Consider the following 23,280-nt stretch of genomic DNA (forward strand, 5'->3'; position numbering starts at 1 on the left):
GTTGTAGATGAATCACTGCGTAAAATATGTCACTATCAATAGAATGTGCCGCAGCATTATTATCTTTTAGATACCCTAGTTATTATCTACTAATTAAGCAAAGGAAGCTAAAAATTGAGCCAGTGGAAAAACAAAAATGCTCAACAAAAGATGTTTTACATTCTTGAAAGTAACACGGGTGGTGATTGGGTGGCCGATAGTGAGTGAGTTGGGGCTGGATGGTCCATGTTAAGTGGTCAGGGACATTTTGTTGTTCTTAGTCAAGATAGTTTGCCGTCACAACACCTCTTGATACAAGGAGGACTGGATGCAAGCGTGTACATGTATATGTTGTAGTTTAAACATAATGTATTTTAGGTAAGAATGTCTTAAGCCAGGTTATTTTGTTTTAACTTAGCTTAGATTTTGCAAATAACTTCATTTATTTCTTCATGTTTGGGGGTTTCTTAAAAAAGAATAGCATACCCACCACCCACCTCCCTGACTGTCTTGAACCCTACCCTACCCCTAAGGGGACACCAAAATAAAAAGGACAGGGTTAACGCTGTTCATTGAAAACTTTGAAAAGAACCCCTAAGAGGTACCAAGATCCTCATCGTTTTTATATGAAAGTCCACCCAGTACCCTACCCAGCCAGGATCCCATTTTAACCCCCACTTTTTTACTTTGTACTCACCTAGATTCGAACACCCAATCTCTGACTTTGTAGTCCACTTTCATCTTCACTTGGCTATGCAAGCAATCATTACAAATTCTTGAATATTTAATGGCCTAATAAGTTATTGGTTTCCAGACTTCCCCAACCCCTTTGATGAAAATTAGACTAGTTTGAAATCATCCTGACCAAAAAAAACAAACATTTTAAACTACAACGTATATACATGTGTACCAGTCTGCCTGGTGAACTGTGGAACTGTTGGGCACTTTGGATAACTGCCTTTGGGGAAGCAGTTACCTGTTGTGGACTAGTGTCCAACTCTAAGAAGAGTACCGGTAATCTTGTTTAAGGGAACTGTGATGCAGTGTAAGCTACAGTAGCCCAGTACCTGCGCAGTGAACTGTTAAACTGTTGGGCCCTTTGAATAACTGCCATGGCTTTTTGCTTTGTTCCTCCATTTTGGTAGCTATAGGAAAAATTCTCTTTCTTTTGCAGTTTTCCTCAAATCTTAGTTATTTCCATAATTTTCAGTGGTTAAGTAAAATGTGATAAGATTTCTAGCCTCTGTTGTCCTGTAAGTTTTGAATTTAGCTTTTAAATTGTTCCTGAACAGGTGATTCTGCTGTTGGAAAAACATGTTTACGTAATAGATATCGGAAAGGACCAGCTGGTTTTAGTCCTCATACTTTGCCCACAGCTGAAGGTGACATGTGTGTTTACTTCTAAACAGCAGTATTTAAATTGAGTAAGTTTAATTATTGCATGACCAAGTTAGTCCAGTCAAGGCCAATATCCAAAACCAACCAATCAGATTACTTTATTGCTGTTCCATATTTTCGCTTATGGCTTACTTGTTTACAGGAAATAACTTGGATGTCAAAGCTTATTAATCGTTTTCTTTCAACGTTTTCCCCTTTGTGCCTCGTGCCCATGTGACTCTGGTCACCTGGACAGGAGGATATCAATCAATCAATCCAATTAATCCTTTATTTGTTAGAGCAGGTTCATAATTACAAGATTGAATGAACAATATTGAATCGGCAGCCAAAAGGCTGATGTGGACCTGCTTATAATAGTAAAATAACTAAGATAAAAATAAAACAATAATTAGAATTAAAATACCTTTAAGTTATTAACTTAATAATAAATAAAATCATCTGTCTTGTTTGAAATCAAAATGGCTTCTTTATTAAAAGAAAATTGGAGGATGTCTTTAGAACATTTTCTTAAAATTGATTTAAAGCCTTCTTTACTAATATTAGAAAATTTGACTATTCTATTCAGAAAATTCCAAATAGTTGGTCCCCTGTATTGTAAGGAACTTCTTCCTAATTCTGTTTTCACCCTAATAATATTAAATTGGTTACTGAGTCTTGTAGATCTTGTTGATTTAGAAAATAAATCTAAAATTTGTCTAGGAGCAGACCCTGTGAAGACTTGATGCATCTTAAGTAATATGCATCTCTTATATAAATAGTTAATAGGAAGCCACCTACATTGAGACAGGCATAAACTACCTTCTAATGAAGAAGGAAGATGATTAATAATTCGGCATGCTCGGGCATGAATATGATCTAATTCGTTAAGTAATGATTGGGAACAATTTCCCCATATTGATAATCCGTAGGTCACACTAGGTATAATATAGATAATATAGATACTGCAATAAGCAGGTCCTAATAAGACGACAATGCTACCTCTTCAACAAACTCCATTTTAGGTTGCTCAAAGTGTTGGCACTCTCAAGAACTCAACCATTTCCTCGCGAGAGAGTGAAATGCGAGTACAAACTGAAGTAAAAAATACCGTCGGTGACGTCACCGATGACAGCGGTGTAAGTTCTGGTAAAGATTCGACATTGATGATGGATATAGTCTCACCTACAGAAGACGTCCTAAAACATGCGTATCGGCGGTTGAACAACATGCTTAAAGGCGTGCATGGTGATGCTGAAAAGGCTGATGACGAGAGAGAAACCATAGTCACTGTAGATTTGTGGGATTTTGCCGGGCAGCACCTGTACAACGCTTCTCACCCTGTGTTCCTGTCACCACGTGCAGTGTATATCCTGGTGCACAACCTCAGCAAAGCACTAGATGCCCCAGCCCAGCCCTGTGTTCGACAAGGAACACGTGATCAATTTTTGGTAAACCCAACAACGAGACAAATCTGGAGAATCTGCTGTCATGGCTTGTAACAATCCACAGTATCAGACCAACAGGAGAGGAAATGATTGACGACTCAGGCGGCAAGCTGCCCTATCTCCGACCTCCAGTGTTCGTTGTTGGCACTCATGCTGATAAACCATTCGAGGATATCGAGGCTACGACATCAAAACTACAGCGGGGTATATCTGGTAAGGAATACGATAAGCATGTTATCCGACCATTCTTCAGTATTGACAACACGCTGGGCAAGAAGTCATTGGTGCGCAAGATGAAGAATTTGTTTGTCAAGCCTGCGCAAAGGCGTAAACGAAAAGCAGGTAAACGATTTTGTTGTGCTGGATCACTGATTAAAATAAAACATTTCAGCTTACAATGAACCGACACTTTATATATGACTATTAGCTAACTCAGGTTTAAGTCTGCATTTGGTTTATTCATGAAATTCATCAGTAAAGCAAATTGGTAAAACCGAGGATCTCTTCAAATACTGGCCATGCCTTTCTTAGAATTGACGTTGTTTTGTGTGGAGGGAGCAGTTTGAATATGTATTGCGGTAAAGATAGTTCTTGAAAGATTTACATTGTTTACATCCTCTGCCAAAGATACCGCAGAAGGTTTATTTTTGTTTTGGTTTAAAGGACCATTATTTTTATAGTATGTTTGTTTAATAATATCTTTCCTGAGCCATGTTCTCGAATTGTAGCAGAAAGTAGCACAAATCAGCAAACGTGTGTAGAGAAGACACAGGTAATAAGAGCTCATCTGTAACAACTGCCATTCACCTAGGACTTGACGATTAATTTCGTTTGGATGCTTTACAGCTTGTTGTCATTTGTAATTTACAGGGCGAGGAAGTGACACTGATGTTGCTAGTGACGATGGGATTCATGCTCTTCGGACCAAAATCATGGATGTTTTGAGGAAGGAGCCATACATGGGGGAGAAGATACCAGTCAAGTAAAGTGATATCGCAAGAGAAAGAGATCTTCACACCTTTGCGATAACAACAGTTGCACAAGAGGCCTGTAAAAAGGATTCAGTTGCTATGGTCTCCCATTGAGACCTTTTTGGGTTTCTTTGCAACTAAATTGGTTGCGAATGTCTCTTTCTTTTCAAGTCTTTCATTTATACCCTTTCGTATACTTCATAGTTGTGCACATTGGTAGTGTAGTAAATTTAGGGTCTGTCTGTCTGCAGTCATTTTATCACATCAACACAACTAGTGCTTCCATTTTCCCTCAATCTTTTCATTACTTTGTACTGACCGTATTTTCTCGATTAAACTCTATGGCGTTCATTTCAAACTTGGCCTTGTACGTAGACCCGGCATTTAGTTTTCACTGCATGTTTTTGGTCTTGAGTTTATTAGCAAAGGTTTTTGTTTATCATTTTGGACAGCCATATATTTAACCGTTAGAGCTTAACCTAATACTACACCTCAAATAAATGCTGGAAGGGCTTATTTACAACTCTATCTTAGAGAACCAACATTTAATATAAAAAATACGATACTATCCTTGGAAAGAGAGTTTGGAACGTATATACTTTATTTGTAACTGCATTCATTGAAAGATGGAGGAGAGTATTTAGGCTATATAAGAGGAGAGAAGCAAGAAAATACCCTCCAATGGATTTAGTAAAAAAGAAATGCGTCTTCTTATCGAGAAACTAGGATTTCTGACGAGCCATGTCTTACATTTGATTAAACTTAAAATTTCTATGAAGTATTACATGGGGATTTTTCATGTACTTTCTTTCGAATTTTACAGGGAAAATATCCGTAAAGATCTCTCGATGGGAATTTTCCATTCATATGTCATCTTGATAACATATAGCATTTCCCAAGATTTTTTCTGTGAAATTTTCCTATTGGAACTATCAATTATCCCTCTCATGGAATTTTCGAAGCCCATGTTTTGGAATGTCATCGGTTAGGAGATTTCAATACAGCATACACTTTATCACCAAACTATAAAAACTCTTGGTTACAAAAAAAAGGAGACAAAATAAGAGAAAAATGAAAAATATGAATAAATAAGTAAACGGCGGGAACAAATCACTAAATCAATAAATACCTAGGAATAAAGTAAATTAGCAATAAATAATTGACTAGTAACTTTCAGGTGAATGTTGGCAATATGGTTGAAAGATGTTATGTTTAACTTTGTTTTTAAAAATTTTAAGGGGGAGATGTTTAATATATGAATACTTTTCGAAGCTAATTAGTTATTTTGTTTGATTGTTCTTTAGGTGGTTCAACTTCGAAAAGGTCGTTGAAGCTTTGGTAGCTGAGAATGTGTATCACATGAATGTGGAACAACTTCAAACGTGTGCCAAAGAAGTGTGCTTTATCGAGGATGAAGACCAGTTCTACGCCATGCTACATTTTTATCATGACCTCGGAATGATTGTAAAGCACCGCAGCACAGTCATACTGAAGGCGCAATGGTTAATTGAGCTATTCAAGATGCTGATAACCATACCACCCTTCAACAAAGCGGTACGAAGAGGTTATGCTTAGCTCTTAAAAAGCGTATCTTCTATACGAAACGCTTAGCGTATTCCCCAAGCAAACTCTTGGTCATATGGACCTACGTATATTTTTATTGAGGACAGCTTTTAAATGAGATCTATTCCTCTGGGCGAAGGCAAGCGCATTAGGGGTGTGAGTTACTAAAGTAGCTATTTACCATAGATTAAAACTACGTTCAAATAAAGTCTCAAAGTAATAGCTTAAAATTTGGTAAAACTAAAAGGCTGTCGGGATAGTTAAATTTAGCAAGATTAAGGAAGGTTGTGAAAGACGGACCTGTAAAATGCGGGCTGAAGTCTTAAGATACATCATACCTCAGTGACAAAACTCTTTAGGAGAGGAGTTTTCCGTTTCTTTTCTCTTTTACCGATGCAAGTGAACATACGTGAGACAAATTAAAGAACGCAAGGTCCAGCAGGGTTAGAGTGAAAAATAATCCCTTAGCATTGTAGTATAATTCTGGCCTCGCTAACCATGAGTTTCTCCATATGTCAGTGGTTACAGCACTCAGCTGATATATGGGAGGTAATGGGTTCAAATGCCGTCGGGGACTCAGATTTTCTCTTGTCACATGTTCGGGACATGTTGAACGTTGTTTTCACAAATCTCCTTTGCTTCGGCAAAAAATATTTATGCAACGTAAGTGTGTTTTGTTTGTTGGTAGGATCCGGTAGAATCCAAGTACTGGCTGGAGGTAGAGACAAGCGGTTTCCTGAGCATGGAACTTGTCGATCATGTCTTTTCCAAATTCATTCAGCAAGGCCTTGTCAAGGAAGACATCTTAGACATGATGGAGCGATTTGGTTTGATCGCCAAGTTCTCAGCTTCGCCAAGTAATGTGAAGTACTTTGTACCCGCTCAGCTTAAGTCGCCACCTGAAGACCTTGCTAAACTGGAGCCATCGCCCACCGATCCTTGCCCGTTGTATCTTCATTTTGTGGATGGTTTTGTTCCGCATGGATTCTTCTCTCAGTTTGTTTCAAGATCGATATCTTGGTGTTCCAAGATTGGATCCGTACAACCCCCAAACCTGTACCGAGATGGAGCTTGGTTTGTTGTTGGTCGGCAAATAATACATGATATGATTCTGATTTGCAAAAAGAAGTTCATCAAGATTTCCCTCAAACAAAGAGCTGAAGAGGAAGCAGTTCCAGTTTCGACATCGCCAGAAACAGCAAGAAGTGTGCGATCGTTTGTGGAAGACACTTTACAAGATTTGTTGAAGCAGTTTCAGTACCTTGGTAATCTGCGGTACGAGTACTGTGTTGCATGCCCCTACTGTCTGCAGGGACGTCAAGTGTGTGCAAACCACAGCCAAACCTTGTGCACACACGAAGATTGTTTGCACCTCCTTGAAATAAAACAAGGAGGACGCTTGATCTGCATGAAGAGCGTCAATGGCAAAGTGCTCACAGTTCGTGGTCTGGAAAAGTGGTACCCACAAGGAACAAGCCAGGTTTGATTTATGAATAAAAAGTAATGTATTTCACAAGTAATAACACCAGTGGTTGACATCGTAGTTCAGCATGGGTGTTGCAAATCAAACGCAAAAGGTATTATCTACCTTAAGTATAATTTTTAGAGGTGAATATTAGAATTGGACATTCTGTTTGGTCGAAAAGCTCATCATATGACGCTATATTCACCCCGCTAGAGCTTGGTTAGTAAGCTTGCCATCTTTGCCATCTTGGGAAGTAAACATGGCGGACAGTTGCTGAATGAAGTTTTCATTTATTCGAAAGACATCGCTCTAAGTCCAGGATATTTGAAAGGATGGAGAATTTTCACAATGACTGCTGTCGCCCTTGGACCAAAAATCTTCTTAAGAGCTCGTATTCAAGGATTTTAAGAATCGTAAACGCAGTGGTTGCGTCGATCGCCAGCAGGTCAGATCGATTGACCGAAATTTATCTTTCTTCAAACTAAAGACTTAAGCTACTCATTTTTAGGTGATGATGACAACTGTGAAGGAAGTCAACAACGATAAAACGAAGGTACCGGATGAATTTATTTTTCGTAAGTAGTGTTTCGCTCGTTTTTTTTGCTGCCGAACTCGATGATCGATGTACTACGGCTGCATACGTGTATGCACACGAACAATTGCGTCTGTGTTTTTATGTTTTAGTCCGTTATTTTGTAGTCCTTGATATTCGCGTCTGAAAATTATACTTAAACAATTATTCGCCCCAGGCTCAGTGAACATTGGTGAATATTCACTTCGACTTCGTCTCGGTGAATATTCACCAATGTTCACTTTGCCTTTGGCGAATAATTAGGGACTTTAAGATACGCTACGGCGAGGTGCTACTACGGCTACTTTGGCCGCGAGGGACTAGGTTGACAACGGTGTTTTACCCGCCAAACTCAAGTGATTAAGATTTTGCTGTACGGCAACGGTATGTGCAGTCTCTACGTGTCTTTACAAAAATGAGTACTGTACGGGTCCGCAAATGATCCCAGGACCGCAAATGATCCCGGACCGGAAATGATCCCCATATTGGACCGCAAATGATCCCGACTAAAAAAAAAAATGGCATGGATTTATATCAGAGGAAGGTGAGAACATGTACAAAAAATATGAACTAAAAACATCTTTTGTCATTTTACAAAAAAATATTCCACAGTTGCTGTTTTGTTCTTCGAACGGTACAGATCGTTTTCACTGTCACGCAATAAAAAAAAAAAATAAATCGAAAACCCACCAATGGAAAAAGCTAAGAAATTGTGATGTACGTTAAAGAAGATAACTAAATAAGACACTTCTCCAAGTTTCAGGCCTGCGCGTTTCCCCAAACTTCAGAAATTCGTCGTAAATGTTTCCCAAAAATTTACAAAGCCCAGTAAGAAAACGCCATGTTGATATACATCCGTGGTACACCAATATGGCGGCTGGAATGTAGTGTAAACATCTGGAACTTACTTTGGCTTTCTAGGCGACTGATTATCAGTACTAAACAAACAAGCGTTTATATAAGCACTTTTCCTAATGCCCTAACTTCTAAAAAGGCTCAAAATCATGAGATAAGTATACATTTTTCAACAAATTCGATCGTAGCCTTGTGTCACGCAACCTCCATAACCCTGAAATTCAAAATGCTCTGGTTTCCAAACGAAGCACGCTAATTGTAAACAGATATAAATATACCGCTTCTTTTGCCTGATGAGGATAGAAATACGTCACGTGAAGACGATCTATTGAATTAGAAGTCTTTACATACTTGTAAACATTCTCGAAATCCCAGTGGCGAAAGTATCAAACATCTATCAAACAGCTAACACTCAAAACGAAGTGCAAGCCTTGGCCTTGCTTGGTCATGAAGCTGAACTTCATAACTACAGCTTGGAATTTTGGCTTCTTAGAATACTCAAGTAGTCATTTCCGAGGAATCAAAGCCAAAATACGACCGAGGAAAAATTACAAAATAAATTTGTTCAAATTTCCAGTGCTACACACTACGTGTTTTGCAACGTGATGAAGCGTTGTAGGCTTGTGGGTCTACTCAGGTGACAGCGTCTTCCTTAATAGTTGCTTCATGGTTAGATTTTAGTTTAAAACTTTCAGACGAGTGGCGTTAATGGCTGATAAAATGTGATTTAACTATAACACCAAACTATCAATGTTTAACAAAGGAGGATATGTAGCGTATGTTGCACTGATCATAATTTTACTGAGAATTGCAAGAAATGCAAGCCAAGTCGTGTTTTAATGATTGAGTGGTGATATTCATAACATCGTAGTTAGCAAAAAAATTTAGTCGAAAGTATGAAAAAAAAGCAAGTTGTAAGCCACTATAATTATAACATGGCTTTAATAAAATCATCAGCATTCACGAGCGCCAATTCCTTATCCACACCATCCCACCATCCATGCCATTCCTGATTTTTTAGTCGGGATCATTTGCGGTCTCTATCGGGGATCATTTCCGGGCTGGGATCATTTGCGGTCCAATTTGGGGATCATTTGCGGTCCGGGATCATTTGCGGTCCTGGGATCATTTGCGGACCCGTACAGTACTTTCAAGGAAACCAGAGATTATTCTACTTTCATACGAAATAGGCTTGATTAATGACAATGATTTCCTTCTCCTGTATCCGTCTTATATCTCCCAGAACTCAGATTTGCCTTGTAGAACTTGATAGAACCGCCTGTAATTCCAACCACAAAACAAAATATAAACTCTGATATACTGAAAAAGCTCGATTTCAACACGGACAGGTTGTTCGTACAACGATTACGTGATAAGCCCGAAAATGCAAAACTTTCGATTATAATAAATACATTTTGAACGGTAACAAACAATTATTGTTCAGACTAGAACATACGAAGCTTTCTTATGATAAACGGTTGTTCGGCCCGATACTAATATGACTGAATTGATCCTCTCGCGGTTGGTATTAAAATCTTTCAAATTTTCTGTACAAATGACAAAGAAACAATGATCTTAGAACTGATTTTTATGATTGAGAACTTTATCTTCAAACTAGGCTGTTCAAACAGTTAAAAAAGTGTTAAAATGAGAAGTAAACTGCAGGCATATACTCACGCAGTGAAGAGTACGTGAAACCAAGCACTTTCCCGTAGTAGAAAGGAAGGCTACGGCGGGAAAGCCGTACTGGTACGCGCGTCATGACGTCACCGGAAGTGATCTTCACTAACTGCCGTGGTACTACAGCCTAGCCGTACCATACCTTAAAGTCCCTATTGTTAAATATCAGGCAACAGTCGTCCCTATTACTTGTCTATGGGGAAGCATTTAAATTGAAGAATGCGGAAGTTATTCATGCAAAGAACTGAAGATCTGTTGAGGTCGCAATCAATAGTAATGGGATTCCGCTGTTTTGTTCACATCTGACAAGCTTGGTATAAAACCATCTGATAAATTTCCACACTTGTTCCCTTGTATTTATTTTGGTTTTCGTGACGCGCACCCAAGTAATCCAAGTTGAAGAAGTGATGCAGTCTTGCATTGCAGGAAAGAATTATCTCATGCCCGCTTACAATATAAACCGACAAAATTGGCTGCATTTCTATGAAGACGTTTTCATTCTCTTGCAGGATGTATTTCTTTCCACTGTAGCTGGTAAATCCCAGGGCAAGCCAGCACAAGGTAATCTAGGGACGTCCGATAGAGTTTTGAATGTAACTCTCTTAGCCAGTGAGTGGCGTTCGTCAAAGGGGGGCTTGTCAACCATAAGCAGAGAGCTTGCCTTACAGCTGGCGCAATTGAAAGTACACGTCACTCTATTAGTCCCACAGTTTGCCTGCTCTGAAGAAGAAAGGAGGGTCGCTAAAAGCCAAAATATTGCCATTAGAGAAGCAGAGAGACGCCCGGGCTACGACTCCCTTGAATGGTTGAGCTTCCCACCAAGAGACCTTGCCATTGACGTCGTTCTGGGTCATGGAGCGAAGCTTGGTAAACAAGCCCAGGTCATTAGAGAGTCGCACAGTTGTAAGTGGGTCCAGGTAGTGCATACTGCACCCGAGGAACTCAGAATGCACAAGAATTATCCCGAGGCCATTTCGAAAGGTGAAGAGAAGAACAGAACCGAAGTAGACCTGTGCAAGTTGGCCAATGCTGTTGTGGCTGTTGGACCCAAGTTGAAGGAAGCCTACTCTGCTTACCTGCGATCGTGCAAAGAACGCCAAGATGTAATTCAGCTAACTCCAGGTATTTTCAGTGAATTTTCAGTCGTAAAGCAAGCCACTTTCGACAGCGAGAAGTTTAGGGTGCTGATTTTTGGCCGCGGTGATCAAGAAGACTTCAGTCTCAAAGGATATGACATTGCTGCTAAAGCAATAGTTGAACTGGGAGACAGCTCGTACCGTCTGATATTTGTGGGCGCACCAGATGGAAAAGAAGAGGACGTCGCAAACAAGTTGCTGCACTGTGGAATCTCTAAAGATCAACTGGTGGTCAGGAAATTTGTCCAAAACAAGGAGAGATTGAAGGAGTTGTTTTGCGAGGTCGACCTTGCTATCATGCCGTCCAGGACGGAGGGTTTTGGACTGACTGCGCTGGAAGCCTTGTCTGCTGGTCTTCCCATTCTTGTGAGTGGAAACTCGGGTTTTGGAAATGCACTGCGTTCGTTACCATTAGGCAAGCCATTTGTGGTGGAGTCAGCCGAGCCTAAAGAGTGGGCCAACGCAATCGAAGCTGTCCGTCTGAAAGAGCGAGCAGAGCGGTTGCAAGAGATTCGAAGCTTACGAACAAGCTACGATAATGAATTCAGCTGGAAGGAGCAGTGTGAAGCTCTTGTTCGAAAAATGTGGCGGTTAGTTCATGGTAAGACTTTCATTCGTCGCGAAGTTTGCTCTGTGGGTCCAATATAATGGAATTGTTAAAAGTTATTTCAACACATGTCGTTTGGAAAGTAAAGGTTAGGCTTTTTCTTGGCCTTATTCTCGAAAGGTGATGTACACTTTATGAAAAGGTTTTTTCAAGATGAATGTAAATATGTATTGTGGTTAAAGACCTCTGAACGAAAATATTCGAAATATTGAAAAACAAGTTCTCTAGATGACAAGTCAAATCAATCGCGTGCAGAACATATCGTATCAATTCATTGCACAGAAGACATTTCGCAGTCGCCAAAATAATGTAGAGGATTATTTGAAATAATTGATACCACTCTTACAAGCAATGTATAAATTTTACACGTGGGAGAAATCTTGTCAGAGGAAAGAGATTTGTGTGAAAGACGTGAAGTGCTTAGTTTTCGGAGCCAATGTTTTGGAAAGTTTATCAGAGAAATGAAAACAATTCTAATTAGTTTCTGTATATACGAAGACGATTACTTTAAGTTTCATTTGAATACAAACATAAAACAACAGTTATCCACTGGATAGTGATTTAACCGGTGGATAGCGTTATCTGCCCTTTGATCAACTGACCCCTGTTATCCACACTTTTCATAGTTTTTCTTGAACTAGAAGCAAAGTTTAACGATCTAGGGATAACACTCGCTCTACAAGCGAATCCCTGCATCAAAGATTTGGTGCCAATCCTATGTGAACAGTAGTGCTTCTGATGGCTAGTAACTTTTTCTTTATTATTGCTAAGAAGTTTTGGTTTGTTTTGGACTGTTAACAAGTTATTCGTCTCAAATGAAATCTTCTTTATACAAAATATGTACACTCGTCAGTGGCAAATCTTTCTTGTTACTCATAGTTTCTACCAGTTGTTTATTTGTTACATACACTGTTCTCTCTCACAGGTTAACAAGGCTAGACCGCTTCACTGTGGCGATACATGACTCAAGAAACTCCTGAGGAAACAATGAACTGTTGCAACTTTTTAAAACTGAAGGAAAGAATGCGTTTGCCGGAAGAACTTTATGTTAAATTAACATGCACATTGTGTAGCACAGGTATTATACAACTGGGAAATAAGTTTAAAAGCGTAACTTCTAACATCAATGTCAGTTGAAGCCCGCCTCAAGAGCACTCAGTGCGATCAACCCATTATTACGGGCACTTCTTTCGACCAGAAGAAAACGCCTAGTCAGTCATTTTCTTGTTATTTTTTTAAAGAATCCCTTGAATACGACCACAATATTATGATTTAGTTGTAGTGATAGTAACGGGATTCCACTGTATAACCTCTTAGAATTCTGAGATGTTATCATACAGAAGTAGCTTAAAGTTTTACGTTTCCCAATTTTTTAATTTGACAAATAGTCCATTTTAGCTTCCCGTGCTACACGAAGTCTTTGCAAAACATTCCAAAAGACGGGTGCTTTGATGATATATTTTTCACGCAAAGTATTAACACTTTTTAGTTTGAGAATTTATCGTATAGTGTAGCTGTCGCTAAGAATTTAAGTTTACGCTCTGTGTTTCGGAAAAGGTCGAACATTTTCATAAAAGACCTACATGTGATAATGTAAAAGGCAATTATATTATTCCAAATGAGAAACAGAATCAAGTATATAAATAGATTTTGAAAAGAAAGTTTGAAACAGTATGGTATTTTATATCTTCAAAAAGTTAACCTGTAAATATGTCCTAAAACTTAGCCTGTTTAATTTTTGTAGGGTTCTCCAATTAACCCTGTGGTACAAGTGAAATTTGAATAGGAACGTGTCCAAGTAAATAGGCCCTTTGCAGCTGGGGTCACGTGACCAAATTTTTCCTAAAAAATTTTTGTATTATGGGCTATAAGTAAAAGAATGCCAGAAATGGAAAGAGCGCATCGAAAATACCAAAATGGCCAAGTTTGAGGCCCCAGGAAAAAACGAGTAAGTTTATACCATAGTTTGAATTTTCGGAAAATTTAGAGGATTCGTATGGAAAATGTTGCTGGAGAGCAAGGTCTTGCTCTCCAGCAACATTTTTCCATACAAATCTTCTTATTCTTTCAAAAATTCAGACCATCATAAAATCTCATTCTCTGATGATGGGGGCCTCAAACTTGGCCATTTTGATATTTTCGACATGCTTTTTCCATTTCTGGCATTCGTTAAGTCATAGCCTATAATTTTATGAAAAGTAGGTCACGTGATGGCTTAGCTCCAAAGGGCCTATTAATTGAAAGACTGATCAATTCATTTAACGATCGTCAAGGTCGCCAGGACCTTCACCCACGAATAAATTTATATGATTTTTATAAACCAAAATTGTGGGAAAGGTGTCGCCTTTTAAACATTATTTTTTTAACTCTCTGAAACATTTTTAGAATTCGAATTCGCTAAGAATTAACAGGAATATTCGCGGATGACTGTTATCTTCCGGGCACATCGTGTGTTACCGTGATACTTAAAGCTACTAAAGTTAGAAGTAGGTAAACTTTGATTTTGTACCCGAAGCTTTCAGCTCCAGGAGCTTAGTGAATTAAATTGGTTTATAGCGTAGATTCAAGTTACAAGGTAAAAAGTAGGTTATGGGCACTTCAAGATTGCATAGAGAAACAATAAATATTAATGGAAAGTCCAGTTGTATTATAGTGATAACGGGCGGAGTATGGAAAGGTGATGAGAAGCTCTAGTGCGCTGGACTCGAGCGGTCCTGGTGCGAGGCCTGGCCAGAGTCATTGTGTTTTTCCTGGGCAAGACTCTTCTAGCCTGCGTTGCAGCCGGACGTGTCATAAGATCCCCGATATAGTCCGTCTGTGAAACGGCTCCCAAAAGCTTGTTCTGATATCCCGCATGGATACACGGATCTATGTATCCGTTTCTGATTGGCTAGTTTCTTACGCGCCTTGTGATTGGTCATATTCTTGCGAAATATATCACGCAATGCTAACAATAGAGTGACAGGCCTACAAAACTCCTATCCACGTGTATTAATAAATAGCCGCTTTGAAAATTTTCCTCGAACTAGTATATCTCTAAGGATCTGCCCCCTTTGTATGATACGATAGGGGGATCTTTGAATATTTTGCTAAGCAATAATCCAGTGTTTTTAGGAGGATATTTCAAGCGTAGAGCCGTTAGAGGTCACAGTTCTGTGTGGTTTCCGCTGTTATCCGCTTGCAATTTGTAAGAGTTTGACACCTCTGTTTTTTGCCACGTGCCAGTCTTTTTTGGCTCATTTGTACTGCAGGATATGTTTTAAGCTCTCTAAAAGTTAGCTCTGGAGAGACAAAGTTTGAAATATTCCGCGAACATGTTGGTTACTTGCATTTTGTATTATTACGCCGGGCCCGGCTGTTTGATTAACTGTTGCAAGTTATGCTGCTTCTTGTTACGGTTGTCATATTTATCTCTGTCCGGCTTCGCCAGAGAATATGGTCTTCCATAAGCGATCGCAATGGCGATATTACAAAGTGAACAGTGGAACCGCTTTTCGAACAGAGCATCGGCAGCGATCGGAAGGCACCGGAAAATCAAAGATTTCCCGTAGCCCGTCGGCAAATTTACAAAAATATTTTGACCTCCAAGAAATTCGCGAAGCGAGTTTTCATGTTCCGGTAGAAGATTATCGATTTCAAACTGCTCTCTCACGGATTTGAACGCTTTTTGTCAATCTTCTTCTGTTATTGCAGACATCTTATTTCCAACTCGAAGAAGATCTGACGTTTAATAATGTACAAATGTTCTTGGGAAACCCGCACACAATTATTTTTAGCATTACGTGACAGTGACGTGGTCGCTTTCGCAAGAATTATCCAATCAGAAAGTGCCTAAGAAACTAGCCAATCAAAAATGGATATACAGACTGCGGGATATCAGAACAAGCTTTTGGGAGCCGTTGCTCAGACGGACTATACCGGCGGTTCAGACTGTCTGTGACGTAGGCTAGACTTTTCACTCTCACAAGGCCTCTCTCCGCTCAGGTGTATAAATGGTCCCCGGTAAATTGTTAAGATTATCTGGCAAAGTGCAGTTGGGGGAGGGAGTAAGTTATGATGGACTAGCATTCTGTCTCCTGGAGGAATAGCAATACTGTTGTTATATCCCGTGCGACTTACACGAAGTCGTGGTTAGATGATATATATTTAGTGTGACTCACATGAAGTGTGTGATAATAAATACCATGTGCTTTTGGAGTGTTACATTGGCGACGAGGAGAAAAACAAGAGAGAATTATGACGGAACAAACAGCAGCAACAAGTGGAGCAGCACAAGCGATTCAAGTCGTCACAGAGACTAGAAACCTTCGAACACAGCCATTTATCATCCCCGACGAAGCGAACAGCGTCGGCAAAGCATGGGAAGAATGGCTGGAGGGAATTGAACGAGAATTCCGATACTTCAGAATTACGAGGGCCGTCGATAAGAAGGATGCTATAATAATTTACGGCGGGAAAGAGATAGCTCGATTAGAAAAGAGCCTACCGGATCCAGAGGTGGAAGATGTGTACCTGAAGTTGCGTACTAAGCTGAATGATCACTTCACTCCAAAGAAGAATAAGCATCAAGCGAGGTATTTATTTTTGAAAATGAGGCCACACATGGGTGAAACCACAAGTGCATACGCGGCAAGGCTGCGAGAGAAAGCGAAGGAATGTGAGTTTGGAGCTACATTCGACGAGAGAATTTTGGAGCACATAATTCAAACCATTGATAACAAGAAGATGATTGAGAAAGCCATTAGCAAGACGTGGGATCTAACGCGATTTCTGACCGAAGCAAGCCAGACGGAGGATATTGCGAGGCAAATGAAAGATATGGGAAGTGAGAATGTTTCCCGTGAGAATGTTTCTCTTGTGCATTCCGATTTGCAATACTCCAAACAACAAAGCAATGGATCCAACGAAACACAGCGGCCTGGGAAAAAGCACAAATGTCAATATTGTGGATTGTTTGGAGTCCATGAGAAAGGGAAAGATTGCCCTGCCTATGGTAAGAAATGCCATAAATGCCACAAATTGAACCATTTCTCCTCTGTATGCAAATCTGAGATTACTCGTAGCCACAAGTTCAGAAGACAGAAGCAAAGTAAAAGGAAAAGCAGTGGGAGAATTAAGAAGACAACTGAAGATGCAGAATCCACGAGCTCGGATGATGATTTTTTCGGCCAGGCAGTGCAACACTTAAAGCAGGCCAAGAAGATAAGAGTGATTGGCAAAAATGGTGATGATTATCGAACTGTTATGGTGAGATTAAATGACGTGGATGTCTTGATGGAAGCTGACAGTGGGGCGGATGTTAATATTATGGACGAACACCAGTTTAAGGCATTCAGCCACAGAACACATGACAAGCCAATCCTTGCAAACAGTAATGTCAAGTTGCGTACTCTCCAGCACAAACTCGAGGTCAAAGGAGAATTTCAAACCGTGATTCGTAATGAGACGTGTGGGAAACCGACCAAATTTGTTGTAGTGTCAGGAAGGATCCAATCACCTCCACTGATTAGCAAGGAAACACTAATAACATTAGGAATGTTGAAGATTCAACCAGATGGCAGCTTCGCTGAGCCCAATGATCTGGCCATATCTGTGGAGAGACATAATGCTAACACTGTTAAACAGGCAGAAGGTGAACAGGATATGAAAGATTTAATCACCAAGTATAGCCATTTATTTCAAGGTATTGGCAAGATAGAGGACAAGAAGAATGGTGGCGAGATCCTAAGCCGATTCCATATGAAACCCGGAGCAGTGCCGGTAGCACAGAAACCTAGGCAGGTACCATACTATCTTCAAGAGCCGCTGAAAAAGTGGTTGGACTTAGGCATTCAAGAAGATATCTTCGAGAAAGTACCTGACGATGAACCAGTTACCTGGTGCTCCCCTTTGGTGGTGCAACCAAAACCGAGGTTTGCAGGTTTGCGATTGGACCAGCTGGAACCACACATGATCAGAGCGAGTGTTGACTTACGAGTTCCGAACCAGTACATGGAAAGGAGCCGGATCTCACAAGCACCAATAGTGGAAGATTTCATTCACAAGTTCCATGATTGCACTATCTGGACAAAATTGGATCTCCGACAGGGGTACCACCAGCTAGTACTACACCCAGAATCGAGATCAGTGGCAACCTTCAGCACCCCCTGGGGTAATTTTAGACCTAAAAGGCTTGCATTTGGTGCAAAGGCATCACAAGATCTGTTTGATGAGGCAATGTACAGAGTTTTTGGCGACATTCCCCAATGTCTTAACCAGAGGGATGACATCTTGATTGGAGCGAGCAATTGGAAGGAACACAATGAAACACTGGAGTCAGTATTTCAGAAAGCTGAAGATTATGGAATCACCTTCAACGAGCCTAAGTGTGAATTTGGCCAGAAACAAATCACCTTCTATGGTTACCAATTTGGCCAGGGTGATTTAAGACCTACACCGGAGAAGGTACGGGCCATCCATGAGTGCAAACCCCCTCAATCGAAGGCAGAGGTAAGAAGTTTCCTTGGTATGACTGGTTATCTAACCAAATTTATACCTCGGTATGCTTCGCTCACGAAACCACTGAGAGAGCTTACTCACAAGGAGGCCAAGTTTCACTGGGGAAGAGAGGAAGATGATGCATTTGAAGAATTGAAAGCCAACATCTCCAGCAAGGATACAATGGCATTCTTCAACCCCAAGCTACCAATCATGGTGAGAGTCGAAGCTAGTTACAATGAAGGTTTATCAGCTGGCCTTTTTCAGCAATCTGCCAGGGGCTGGCAACCAGTGCATTTCATAAGTCGTACTCTGACTGATGTGGAAAAGAGGTATAGCCAGACAGAGAAGGATGCTTTATGTGTTAAATGGGCCAAGGATCGATTTTCTATCTACCTTCTTGGTGCACCCAGGTTTACGATTATTACTGCACACAAACCACTCCTGCCATTGTTTAATAAGCCAACGGCGAAGCTTCCCCCCCCGGATCGAGAAATGGGTGATGGACATGCAGGATGTCGACTTTGAAATGAAATACGAGCCTGGTAAAGATGAGGCTGACCCTCTAGATTTCTTGTCAAGGCACCCATTACCAGTTGTTGGAAACAATGACACTGAGAAGATTTTGAAGGCAAGCATTGAAACGGTGCATGCAGTGGTGCTAGACAGAGTTAGAGAAGAAACACATCGTGATAGAGCTTTGCAAAAACTGAGCCAAACTATCAGGAAAGGTAATTGGGAGACCAGCAAGAAGGATGCTGACCTGGCACCATTCTACCCGATTAAGGACGAAATTTACGAAGCACAAGGTCTGATATTCAGAATGGAAAGAATTGTTTTACCAATGGTGTTACAGCAGAAAGTCATCAGATCAGCCCACAAGCTGGGACAGCTGGGAACCACCAAGACGAAACAGATGCTTAGGGCTAAGTATTGGTTCCCCGGCATGAATGCGATGATTGACCAAATGATAGGTCATTGTTTTGACTGTCAAGTTACTACCAAAGATCGCAGACAAGAACCTATCAAACCATCGGTGATCCCGAAGGAACCTTGGGAAGAGATTTCAATCGATTTCGGAGGACCTTACCCAGACGGTCATTACAACTTGGTAGCAATTGATCAAAGAACCCGATACCCGGAAGTAGAGGTGGTGTCCTCAACAGCAGTGAAGCCGACTAAAGAGAAGTTGAAGAAAATGTTTGCTCATCACGGTGTACCCAAACGAGTGCAGTCTGACAATGGTCCGCCATTTAATTCGAAAGAGTTTGCAACCTTTGCAAAAGAAGAGGGTTTTGATCATCATCGTGTGACACCAGAACACCCCGAGCCAACGGCCAGGTGGAACGGTTTATGCAAGTGTTAAACAAGACGGAACAAATCGCCCATCTCGAGGGAAAAACCGGACTTGACAGGAATATGGCTGTCTGTGATATGTTGATGGCATATAGGGACACACCTCACCCTGCCACTGGGGTTACTCCATACCAAGCTATGTCGAATAGGCCTATTAGGACCAACCTTGATCACACAGTACCAAGAGGAAGAAGTGAGCAGGATGAGCTGATCGACGAGAAAGACCGAGTATATAAAGAGAAGATGAGACGCGATGGCGTGAATATCAAAGAACACAACTTCTGCGTGGGAGACTATGTCCTACTTAGACAAAAGAAGGTGAATAAATGGTCGACCGCCTATGAGCCTATCTTCTACACAGTTATCAGAATTAGTGGTTCGACGATCATGGCAAGGCGAGTTACAGATGGTCGTGAGATAACCCGAGATTCAAGCCAGTTTAAATTGGCTAATGCTATCATGCATGAGGAAGGTGCCAAAGGAGAAGATAGTGAGGATTGGAGAGAAACACTACTTATGAATTCTGGCAATCCAAGCACAGTCCAGTCCAGCAGTCCAGTCCAAGCCATCCCTGAACAAAGTGATTCTGCTGAAGAGACTGTTGCAAACGGATCATTAGGGCATGCCAACCAACAGTTGGAAGAGCTTCCTACAGTTCAGACAGAAGAAGGTTCTACTTCCAGCTCTCCTACTCCCAGAGTACAGTCATCTAGGCCTAGACGAGAGCGAGGTCGACCTGCTTATTTGACTGATTACGTCACGTGACATGTTTACATTAATTTTGATCGGACACCAGAAGCATTTAGAATATGCAATTGAGTTGAACTGCAGTATTAATTAGATAAACTTTGATATTTTGTTATGAGCATACTAACCTACTAACCCACTAGTTTTAAACATTAATTAGTCACATTAAGTCTCAAGACTCTGGTTCTGATTGATTCAAAGACTCTGGAACATTGAATTGGATTTTGCCATCCTGTGTTATTATTTTATTGTATGTGGACTGTGTAGACAACTGCGAAAAGGGGGAGATGTTATATCCCGTGCGACTTACACGAAGTCGTGGTTAGATGATATATATTTAGTGTGACTCACATGAAGTGTGTGATAATAAATACCATGTGCTTTTGGAGTGTAATAATGTACAAATGTTCTTGGGAAACCCGCACACAATTATTTTTAGCATTACGTGACAGTGACGTGGTCGCTTTCGCAAGAATTATCCAATCAGAAAGTGCCTAAGAAACTAGCCAATCAAAAATGGATACACAGACTGCGGGATATCAGAACAAACTTTTGGGAGCCGTTGCTCAGACGGACTATACCGGCGGTTCAGACTGTCTGTGACGCAGGCTAGACTTTTCACTCTCACAAGGCCTCTCTCCGCTCAGGTGTATAAATGGTCCCCGGTAAATTGTTAAGATTATCTGGCAAAGTGCAGTTGGGGGAGGGAGTAAGTTATGATGGACTAGCATTCTGTCTCCTGGAGGAATAGCAATACTGTGATCGCCGGAAATGAAGTATGAGTCGTCCTTCGACAGCAGATTTCAACTGTAGCGAACGCTATGTTTGAGACATAGGTATAGCGGTAGGAGAGCGTAACCCGCTTGAACACTTCGTTACGTTTTATATACGGCTTCTAATGACTTAAACGATGGTGAATGTGGAGGTAAATAAAAGTTTTGTGGTTAGAGTAGTAATATAGGACCATGTATATGACTGTGTAGTACTAGGTAACAGCCTGTAGTGTGTGTGCTGACGGATGGCTATATGGAGCTGTTCGTGGCTTTGTGTGGTTATGAAAGGCTTTGTAGAGGAATCTCTGTTTAAATAATATTTACGTTATTAGGATAAGCCCTTCAGTTTCTGATCGAACTGCAAAAGTATTACTCTGAATATTAAAAGATCATTGCACAATTAACTGACTCGAAGTTTGAACGCGATCTATTAAATACTTCGTTTATGTGCAATGCGGGTTTAAAAATTCAATATTTTACAGTTAACTTATGAGCTCATTTACGCTTTTGGGCAGAAATATTGCAGTTTTTCAGAGGCAAAATCTCCTCCAATTTACACCTGAAGGACTAAAACTTTCACCACTTACTAAGTTTCATCATCATCTGTCCTCATTGCGCCATGGGACGCATAAGGCCTCACTAAGTTTCACTACCTCTTTAATCTTTTTTAGTCAAGTTGAGTCTAGCGTGACGCCTTCTTTACGTAAAGTTGTATACTAGAACGACTACATCAGCAAAGACTTAATAGAATGGCCTTGTGCGGGGGGAAATATGCAGGGCTATCTATGACTCTGTATGGCTATCGTGTATAGACAGTTGTATAGGCTGTGTATGACTTTGTATGACTAGGGTTGTGTATGACTTTGTACGACTAGGGCTGTGTATGACTTTGTATGACTAGGGCTGTGTATGACTTTTTATAGGCCTACTCTGGGACCTTAAGTCGCCTAAAGTCGCCTTAAGTCGCCTAAAGTCGCCTTAAGTCGCCCTAAGTCGCCTTAAGTCGTCCTAAGTCGCCTTAAGTCGCCCAAAGTCGCCTAAAGTTGCCTTAAGTTGCTATCGGTTACGCAATGTTAAAAAGGTTTCAACACACTCAAATTGCCCCATGTAGAAGGTTATTAGACTCGTAACTGTCATGTTAGGGTAAACTCCACTCTAACCCTATGGAGGAGGAAGCACGATGACCCAATGGTTGGTGCAATGGACCCCAAAAGTGGATCATTGCATTGTGTTCATACCCTCATAGTGCCTCTCCTCACCCAGATGTGTAAATGGGTACTGGATATGGAACAGGGGGGGACAGGGGGGGGGGCAGGGTGCAGCAGAGGTAACCTCGATAGTTGTGCTTTTAATTTTTTTTAACACTCGTTCCCAAAGCATTGGAGCCATCTAAACCCCCCTTAAAGGGCCCTAGTCAGCCAAACCTTTGTTTTTGTTTACATACAAGAGGTTGGGTTTTATGCTTTATTCGGAGCATGTCAAAGCAAAGAAAATCACTGTGAAGCTACTGAAGATAAAGGGACATACTTTCAGGAACAAAACTTACAGTAGAGCAACAAGACTTTGCCTCACCATGCAATATCAATAATTTTGATGGCATCGAAAATAGCAGAGGCTGACTAGGGTCCTTTAAGAAGCTGAGGACCCGACAATTACAAGGCCGTGACTCCCTTATACATAAAAAACCCTAATATTATTATAGTCTTGCACCTCTCTAGCCCCCATGTTAGCAGGAATAATTTCTACATGTGGACAACACTTAAATAGGAATGACAATCTAATGTATACTCTCTCACAGATGGCTTTTTATTTCTATTAAGTTTTCTCTTTTTTTTTCCTTGTATTTCATTGTAAAAGAGTTAATAATTAAGATGACACTCTGTGTTGTCATCAGGAAATATATTAAATGTGGAAGGATATAACAAATGACTATACTGCAATAACTTCATTTAAGCTTATTAATTTTTGTACGGTATTTCTGAATCAAATCTTCCGAGGACCTACAGTGTATAATTAATAAACAACAACAGTGAGAGGTGTTCCAGATCCTCTAGATGAAAAGAAAAAAAAACACAAAGATTTGTGGGTTAAGGCTCAATTCTTTCTAGTCACTTTTACACTGAGCAGTAAAAATATGGTCATCCAAAGTCAATTGACCCGAATTGAGTTTACACTTTAAATACTTTACTTACCCAGTGTAAAAGAGTGACAAAAGTGGGCCATTTCTCCAGCAAAAATCATTGTTTGCATTTTACTTCCACATTCGACCAACTGTAAA

At 40.5% G+C, this 23,280-nt stretch overlaps 1 pseudogene across 1 annotated transcript; it reads left to right on the top strand.

The window, feature by feature from the left end:
• The first annotated feature begins 1,721 nt into the window (after positions 1 to 1,721).
• On the top strand, positions 1,722 to 13,853 carry LOC145495886 (uncharacterized; annotated as a pseudogene). Its single transcript, XR_014050485.1, has 6 exons — positions 1,722 to 3,143; positions 3,672 to 3,783; positions 5,077 to 5,326; positions 6,024 to 6,815; positions 10,416 to 11,643; positions 12,575 to 13,853. The product of XR_014050485.1 is annotated as an uncharacterized LOC145495886 (transcript).
• Positions 13,854 to 23,280: the final 9,427 nt, after the last annotated feature.

This window comes from Orbicella franksi, chromosome 8 (genome assembly GCF_964199315.1).
Source record: "Orbicella franksi chromosome 8, jaOrbFran1.1, whole genome shotgun sequence".
NCBI lineage: Eukaryota > Metazoa > Cnidaria > Anthozoa > Scleractinia > Merulinidae > Orbicella > Orbicella franksi.